The sequence below is a fragment of the Micromys minutus genome, assembly GCF_963924665.1.
Source record: "Micromys minutus genome assembly, chromosome: 17".
NCBI classification, from domain to species: domain Eukaryota; kingdom Metazoa; phylum Chordata; class Mammalia; order Rodentia; family Muridae; genus Micromys; species Micromys minutus.
The window spans coordinates 13,367,805-13,376,939 of NC_137952.1; positions in this window are offsets into that span (position 1 = coordinate 13,367,805).

The following is a 9,135-nucleotide window of genomic DNA, read 5'->3' on the forward strand; positions in this document are numbered from 1 at the left end:
GTGGCACACACCTTTAATTTGAACACTTGGGAGGCAGAGGCAGGAGGATCTCTGAGTTTAAGGCCAGCCTGGTCTACAGAGCAGGCTCCAGGATAGCCAGGGCTACACAGAGAAACCCTGTCTCAAAAACTCAAATTCAGGGCTGGAGAGATGGCTCAGCAGTTAAGACTACTGACTGCTCTTCCAGGGGTCCTGAGTTCAAATCCCAGCAACCACATGGTGGCTCACAACCATCTGTAATGGGATCTGATGCCCTCTTCTGGTGTGTCTGAAGACTGCTACAGAGTGCTTAAATATAATAAATAAATCTTAAAAAAAAAAAAAAAAAAAAACCAAGAAACTCAAATTCAAACTGTGGCTTGAAGCACCAACTAAACAGCAGATTCACAAAAAGATCTTCACAATCCTGCTAGGGCTCAAGTGAAATGAAGCTGTGAAATCATGTCATTTCCAGAGAGTTATAATCCAAAGGATATTTTATGCTGGAGAGACAGCTGCTGGAGAAGTACACGTGTGTATGGATGCATGCGTGAGTGTGCGCGTGCGTGCGTGCGTGCATGAAGGGGACCTGCGACCCCATGCTAGTAGAGAAGCATTCTACCACTGAACTACATCAGACAACCCACAAATAAACAGAATCTTTCTTGAGTAAATGACCTAAGAGGACTTGTCTGGCTTTCACTGTTTCCTATGAAATGCTCAGGAAGAAAATTAGTTGTTACTTTCCCAAAGCAAGGAATGATTCAGTGAATACCATGACAGTGAACCAACACTTTATTCTCCTAAAGCCCTCAGCAGATAGATGTGTAGTGCTGAACTGGAAGTCTGTGAATGTCTTTGTTCAGACCAGGGGTGGAAAGCTGCTGAGGGCTTTCGGAGAGCTCTGGAAGTGGTGACTTCCTGCTGCATCAGGGGAGGCTCCTGGGAGGGGCGTAAATGTCCCAACAGGACAGATCAGGCCAGCACTCCTGTGTCCAGTACTGAGGGATCTCTACTTTACAGGAGCCCTTCCAGAAGCACCTCACTGAACACACAGTACAAGATGCCCTTTCACTCTGAAAGTACTCCCACCTATATCTTCACGCCTCAGTTTCCCAAATGCTGAGATTACAGGGAATTTACATTAAATCCAGCTTCCCACCCCCAATTTGGCATATATTATAGATTAGAAATCACTTTAAACAAACAACTCAGAAAGTGGTGGTGCACACCTTTAATCTCAGCATGGTAAAACACAAATCTAATTTCTGAATTAGAATTTCATCAGCACACCTGTGTGAATTATTTCTCCTTTTGGGTTATAATAAGTTATGTACGGATTATGTTTTAAAGATTAAAGTCGTAGGTTACTTGTCTTGCTTTTGAGTGAGGCTCTTACTGTGGAGTCCAGGCTACCCTTCAACTTGAAAGTTCACTGAGTCAGCCTCCCAAGAGCTAAGATTACAAGTGTATTGTGGTGACCTTTATGAAGATTCTGGGATTTGGTCTCTTTAAAAAACACACAGAAATATTATAAGAATGTGCTTTCATTTAATCCCTGGTGTAGGGATATGGGATGCTTCAGACTGTCCACAGGCTATGATTTGTCTCAGGCTCTAGCAGAAGCATGGTTTTGCCGCCTGCAGAGAGTTTCTATGATTGTGTGATGTTTGGATTCTGGGAACGTTTCAGAAGATACATAGATCCTAAGCCCTCGAGAGGTGGGGTAGATGGTTGTTGGTCATTTAGGAAGAATAGTTACAGTTTATTAGTTGTCATGGACAGAGGGAAAAATCAGATTCAGGGATCTTTCCCCCCATCCTTTCTTCTTTCCTATCTAGTGTTAGGGGGGAAAGAGGGAGAGGGGAATGAAGGGTAGGAAAAAAAAGCACAAAGTAGCAAAGACAAAGTAGCAAAGTAGCTACAAGTGGTGCCCAAGGTGGGATTCTATTTTTTTAAAAAATGGGAAATTTGATTTCACATACTATAAACTGGAGGGAGTAAAGGAATAGATTCTTCCCTACCCCCAAGGAGCCAGCAAATAATTTATTGTGGCTCTGCTTCCAGAGAAGATTTTCAGTGTTTTTCTTTGTATATTTTGTTTCAAAAAAAAAAAGGTTGAAAGAATGGCTGAGTAGTTGGAAAAGTTGCAAATGGAAATAGAGGGTCCTGTGTAACTAAAATGGAGGAATGTTTCTGAACAGGTAGCAGAGTTGGCTGTGCAACTGGAGAGGTAGCAGATGGAGGGTAAAGCACTGCAGAAGCGGGGAGCACTGCAGAAGCGGGGAGCACTGCAGAAGAGAACTGAACAGGACAGCAAGAGTTTCATACAGGAGAAACAGGCTGAAAATGCAGAAGGACAATCTCATAAAACACCCAGAAAGGGTTAATCAAGCCAGATGTGCTGCCAGATTTACGAAGTCATCAATTTTCTGAGTAGTCTTACAGCATGGAACAAGGTTATGTCAAGAGAGGATGGTATCCTATAGAAATGATAGACCTAAGTCATTTAAAGAGGTTATGATTGCATATGGTATTCATAACAAATCATAAATAACTGAGCTACTCATTTTTTTTCCCCAAGATTGGAATGTATTGGTAATAGCTGTACTAGACACTGGTCTGCAGTTGCAATGGTTAACATGGAGGGAGATAATCATAAATACTGAATAGCAAAATAGAGTGGAATGAATATAGTAAAAGATCAAAAGTTGCAAGTGAATGACAATGAAAAAGATTTGGATACAGGTGCTGATTTAACAATCATTTATTAAATGCTATTATTTTTCTGGCGAATTATCATACCCCCTTTTACTCCTTCATATCTATTGCTAGTTTCTACCTCACTTAATGCCCCTACATTCCCAAGTAAACAGCACAGATACTATTACATATTAATAAGCTGTAGCAACTATGCTAGGCACAATGAGCTAGTCTATTCCTTCCACTTGTTAAAACCCACACAAATGCCAGTCACTTGCCAATCTGGTGTCTCCCAGGCTGCTTCTGCTCCATCAGTCTTACCTCAGGATTCACTTCTGTTGGCCACAGGCTTCTGATGGTCCATCCCATGTAATGGTGATCTCTTACCTCTTCTCTCCTCCTCCCGGTGGTCTCTTTCAAGACCTCTTACTCAATTCTCAGTCCTGCCTTTCCTTCTGCCCAGTCACAAGCCCTGGCCACTTACTGACCAATCAGGGATTATTAGAGCATTGTTTACAATACAGTACATAATGTGCCCCAATGTCAGGTTACAGTCTGAGTAGGGGCTCAGAATTCAGCTTCTGAATACAGAGTACAAAAACTAACCCCAACAAGCATTTTACAAAATATCTTGGCACTCAGAATAGCCATTTCAGAAGGTTTATGCCTAGTTTCTAGGAATTGGAAAGTTATCTCAGATAAAACAAATTGTGTGATGGGTTAAATGTGTGGGGCCAGAAAGTCAAATAGGAAAGAAGTGGCTGACATAGCCATAAATATAGAAGGATGGGATTAATATCCCCTCAATATCAGAGACAATTCCTAAAATAATGGATCAAATAGAAGATCCATCTGGGGAAGATGTTGAAAAATGAACCACAGACTGTGTAGATTATCCAAAACCAGACACTATGTGGAATGAGTTTCCAAATTTGTAAGAGTTTCTTTTGGGGGGGGAATAAGGGGGCACTTATTATACCAACATCCCTACCCCTAAAATGGCTAACTAAGCCTGTATGGATAGAGCAATGACCTTCCTGCCATGCATGAGGAACGGCAACAGGCAAGTGAGCTTCCTGGAGAGGCACAGCCCCAGGGGTTGTGTATTGCTGCTGCTGCTGCTGCTGCTGCACCTCTTCGTATGTCACTGCTGTATTGTGTGAATGAGCATTGTGTGAATGGGCATGGTGTGAATGGGCATGGGGAGATCCTCATTGCCTGTAGTCTGGTGTGATGACTTCTTGGGAGACAATCCACTCTACTGGACAAATTTTCTGCAGATCAATATGTAGATGAACTCTCATGAAGTATTTCATATGAATTAATAACTGCAATTTATGATTTAAACAGTTTTAAGAAGTTAGGGTAGTTGATAGAATGTTTAAGGAGATGGTTTAAGTTGTTTTGCCAGAAAGATACAATAAACTTGGGAGTAGAATGTGCCCCTCCCTTGTAGGATAGTGAGGGCTTCATAGGTGAGGAAGGAGCACAGTGAGCTTTCATGGGTCAGAATCATGTAATTGTATTTGAAAGGAAAAAATGGCTTGGGAGAAGTTGATGATCAAAGAAGGCATTTCATTCTGGTTCTATCTTGTTATCTAGAGATGTGGTCACAGATTTCAGTGTGTGCAAATGCAGGAGACATAAACAGTTCCATTAGGTATAAGTAATTCCACTATGAATATAAGAATAGAGAATAGATGAGTAGCCAGCTTAGTGAGGAAGACTGCAAAAATAAGACCTAGGATAAGCCAGCTGGTTCTCGGTAAATACAAACTCTAGCTAAGCACAGGAAAAACTTGCTTCTATAGATTTGACTTGCTTAAACCTTGTTAATCCATGACTAAAAGATTATTGTTTTGGGGTTATGAACTTGTGGAAAGAAACATAGATGGGAAACATCTAGTTAGATATGAATTTCAAACATATCTAGTCAGATAAGAATATATAATCAATCTTGTTGTGGTTTCTTTTTGTATAGTGATTTTAATCTGCTTTTGAAGAATATGTTTTTATAGTGATTGTTTTTTAGAGAATATATAACTTGGGGTTATGAGGTTATCCTTTTTATTCCAAGAGAGAATTTGTATCATCATCAATCAGATGATACAAAAGGGCTAAGAGAAAAAATAAAGCCGCGGGAGCTTTGCTCCATCCACCAAATGTGTGTGTGTGTGTGTGTGTGTGTGTGTGTGTGTGTGTGTGTGTGTGTGTGTGTGTGTGTGTATTCATTCTATCACCCTTTTCACAAGCCCCAGGGAATCAAGCTTTGTTCTCTCAGAGTAGTCTGCCTAGTGGTCAACACCAGCTCTACACCCTGTAGTAGTTTCTGCGCTTCTCATTCCGTGCGGTGCCACAGAGATGGACCTGCGCCCCTGGCTGTTTCTTTGCCCTGTCCGAGAGCCACCCTGCCCTCTCCCAGCTGTCAGCTGTCAGCCAGGAACTCTTCCCTGCATTCCCTCTAGTGGCTGTTCCTGGTTGTCAACTTGACTATATCTGGAATGAGCCACAATCCAGAATTGGAAGGCTCACCTGTGATCCTGATCTTGAGTCTGGGAGATACAAGCTTCTAACTTGGATCTTGGCATGAAACTATTGAGGCATAGTGGCTATGAATCCCAGGACACTAAGGCAAATCGATCTCCGAGTTCAAGGTCATCTGGGACAAAGCATATCCCAGATCCAGGTATGGTGGTACACACCTTTACTCTGGGACACACCTTCTGTTGGAGACCTACATAAAAACACTGGAAAAAGGAAGGCTCTCTTCTCTTTGCCTGCTTGCCTTGTGGGACTGAGCATCTGATAGATCCTTGGATTTCCATTCACAGCTGCTGCTGACCACTGTTGGGGATTTGGACTATAGTCACTAACAAATTCCATTATTATAGAGACTACCCAATAAGTTCTGTGACTCTAGAGAACCCTGATTAATACATCCCTGTAGCCCAGTAATACATCCCCTGTAGCCCAGTAAAAGCAAAGCTCTAGAAACTTGTAATTTATCAGTCAGATTTATATGTTAAATTCTCAATCCACAATCCATCCACACAATAAGCTTACAACCAGCTGACCACCCAACTAGGTAAGATAAACCGCCCTATAGAAATCCATCCCTTAGAAAGTACTCAGAGCCTCGAGGACAGAGATGGGTCATCTTTGTCTTCCATCTTGATTCTGCTATTTCTCCTCTTCTGCCTTACCAAAACTTTGTCCCCGCCCCACTCTCTACTGTCCAATCATGTATTGCCTTGACATCAGCCTACAACACCCCACTGCAGTTACCCTGGATCTCAAGGCTGGCCTTTGTCCACCCTTAACTAAGGAAGCTACAGGCTTGCCAGGCTCTTGCCAGCACAAGGGCACGAAGAAATTTACCGATTATTAATTGACAATGTGTTAGAAGCCTCAAATCTGCAAGAAAAACACCATGTTAACAAACAGTAAAGGTTTAAAGAAAACAATTTCTAGCACCTGGCAAGGAAAATATAAGAAAATATTCTACTTGTGTGTAGCCAAACTTCAGTACCCTCTGGAAGTAACCTTAGGGCACCAAAAGAAATAAAATCTGGCAGATGCGTGTTTCACTTTGTAGAATTTAGAAAATTAAAGTTTGTACTTCATACCATATACATACTCAGGGTTCCAATGGGCAACTAACTGCTTCAAGTTTTGAGAAAGCTGATTCTATAGTGACACATTTACTGGAAGTCATGGCTATTATAGGGATACCTGCACAAATTAAGGCAAACAATGTCCACAGAAAGATAAAGCAATTATTTACATATTATAAAGCAAAAAAAAAGGTCTACCACAAAATTCTACAGGACAAGCAGTTCTAGAAAGATCTAATTGCACCTTAAAAGAAATGCTTATTTAAAAAAAGATCAAAAAACTCCGGAATAGATTAAATAATGCTTGCTCTGTTAACTTTAAATTTTCTGAAAGTTAGTAAGAAAGGAAAAGCAGTAGCTGAGACACAATGTGTTATTTTAAAAAAATGTGGAATTAAAAAATCAGCCTACATATTACAAGGATGTGTTAACATCAGAATGGAAGTCAGTGAAGGCTTTGCGTTAGGCACACAAATTTGTTTATATTTCCACAGGAAATGAAAAACTGTGGATTGAGCAGGAAATGTTTTCTGCAAACCTTGGTCACTGACCCTAAAAAAAGCAAAGAAGAAAGCCTGACCAGCCACTGCCTTTCCCTCAGAGAAGCCTAGACAAGAAACATTCAGCACCTAACACTGACAGGCCTACGGGCAGGACTTTAGTCTCCTGCAATGCAGAGCCATCCACAGTGCAGAGCAACAACAGGCCTATGGGCAGGACTTAGGACACATCCTGCATGTCCAAGTTGGGGCTGCAAGCCAAAGGTTCATAGCACTTAGGGCAGAGGTTTAGAGACTTCAGTGAGGAACTCCAGAACACAAGATGCTCGAAGACAAGACAGTCCGGGAGTATAAAAGGCTCAAGTGGTACCCGAGTTACAGGACAGAAAAGCATTACTGTTGGTTTTTATCTCAGTTATGCATATGCTCCTGAGGATCAACAGATACCTGAGAGCCTGGAAAAGACACTGGGGAGAATAGAGAAGCAACTGCAAAACTTAATAATTAGTAGCTAAAATAAATGGGGGGGGGCGCATATATGATTTGTGTGCCTGGCTCTTTAAAGGGTCCCCAACTAGTCAACTGGCTCTTTGGGAATGCTTACCTGTTAGAACTGCTTGACCCCATGACCTTGGTGTTGGTTTTCTCTTGTACTTCTAGGAACAGAAGATATAAAAAGCCAGCAAAGGCTGGAGGAGGCAGTAGTAGGGTTGGAGAGAGGTGATTGGGTTGAGAGAGTGGGGTCAGAGAAAACAGGTGATGCAGAAGAGAGAAGATTTAGGACTAGAGAGGAAATTGAGCCGGAGAAGCTGACCCTAGCCAGAGAAGATACTGTTAGAAGAAAGAAGAACCCATGAAGATCCCCCCCACACACACACACAAAAGCCACATTTGACTATTAAAGGCATGGGCAGTACCTGTGCATGAATAGATAAGGGAAATGACCCATATTGTGTGTACCGTGTTGATAGATCTAGCTACAGTTAGAAGTCTCCAATATCAAAATGTCCCATGCTTCAATTGTAGGAAATATGGTCATTTGCAAAGAGACTGTGACCAAAACCAAAAGCCCCAGAACTCAAAATGGCCAGTGCATTACTTTGAGAAATACAGTACTTTGCACTGGAAAAGTGAACAAACAGTTTTTAGGGGCAATGGTTTTTTTTTTTAAATCACGAACAGAAAGAAGGCCTACGCTTTCCAGGGTGCACAAGCAAAGTGCCAAAGGCTGCCTCTGGGTTCAGAAATGCAGGTCTAAAGAGATGTTCAAATAATGTCTTATAGTTGGGAAGCGGCCTTAGGGGTCTGGATCCAGGCTCTGCAGCAAAACCAAGTCATTTCCGTGAAGGAGCAGAATGCAGACTAAAAACGCCTCCACTTGGCGTTAGATACTTAATGAGCTATGCTGTAGGAAACCTCTCTCCCCCAAAGTCCATGTTACAGAACCAAGACTGGAGTTTCTGGCCCTTTGCCATCAGGAACTGTAGGAGTGATCTTGGGAAGAAGGCTTTGACCAGGAATTACAGATGAAGATCTCAACAAAGTTAAAACTACGGCCTATGTAAAAAGATCCAGCTTAACAGTAGAGTGAACAGGGGTGGGGGAGTAGGTGGCGTTGGAAGCCCTGGGAGATACGTGTTCGGCAAACAGTTGTTCATGATCTGAGGCCAACGTTAACATTACAAGTGAATGACACTGAGATAGAAGGCGTGGTGGACACAGGAGCTGATGAAACCGTCATTTCATAAGATCCTAGCACTCGGAATGGCCACTTCAAAGGGTCAAATCCAGTTTCCAGGAATTGGAAAGTTCGCTCACGAAATTTGTTTCTACAACTGCGTGAGGTTTGGGATGCTGGGAACTCTTCGGAAGGTAGATGGATGCTGGGGCAGGAGGTGGGGAGGCTGGTGCTGGCCATTAAAGGTGGATGGAGGGGCTGTGGTCTGTTAGCCATAATCAAAGAACAAACAAAAGAAAGGAATTAAATTCAGAGAGCCCCCATCCTTCCTTCTCTATCCAGTGTTAGAGGGAGAAGCGCAGGGAGGAGAAAAGTGAGAAAGAACCCACAGAGAAGGAAACACCAGCCATGTCACCACGCCTGGCTTCATGAGCTGTAACTGTTACCACGCCTGGCTTCATGAGCTGTAACTGCCACCATCAAGAATCTGTACAAAGAACAGTGTTTCTGTTTTGTTTTGTGAGGCAGGGTTTCTCTGTGTATCCCCCTGGCTGTTCCTGGAACTCATCCTATAGACCAAGCTGGTCTTGAACTCAAGAGATCCACTTCCCTCTGCCTTCCAAGTATTGGGACTAAAGGTGTGCACCATCACACCTAGCTC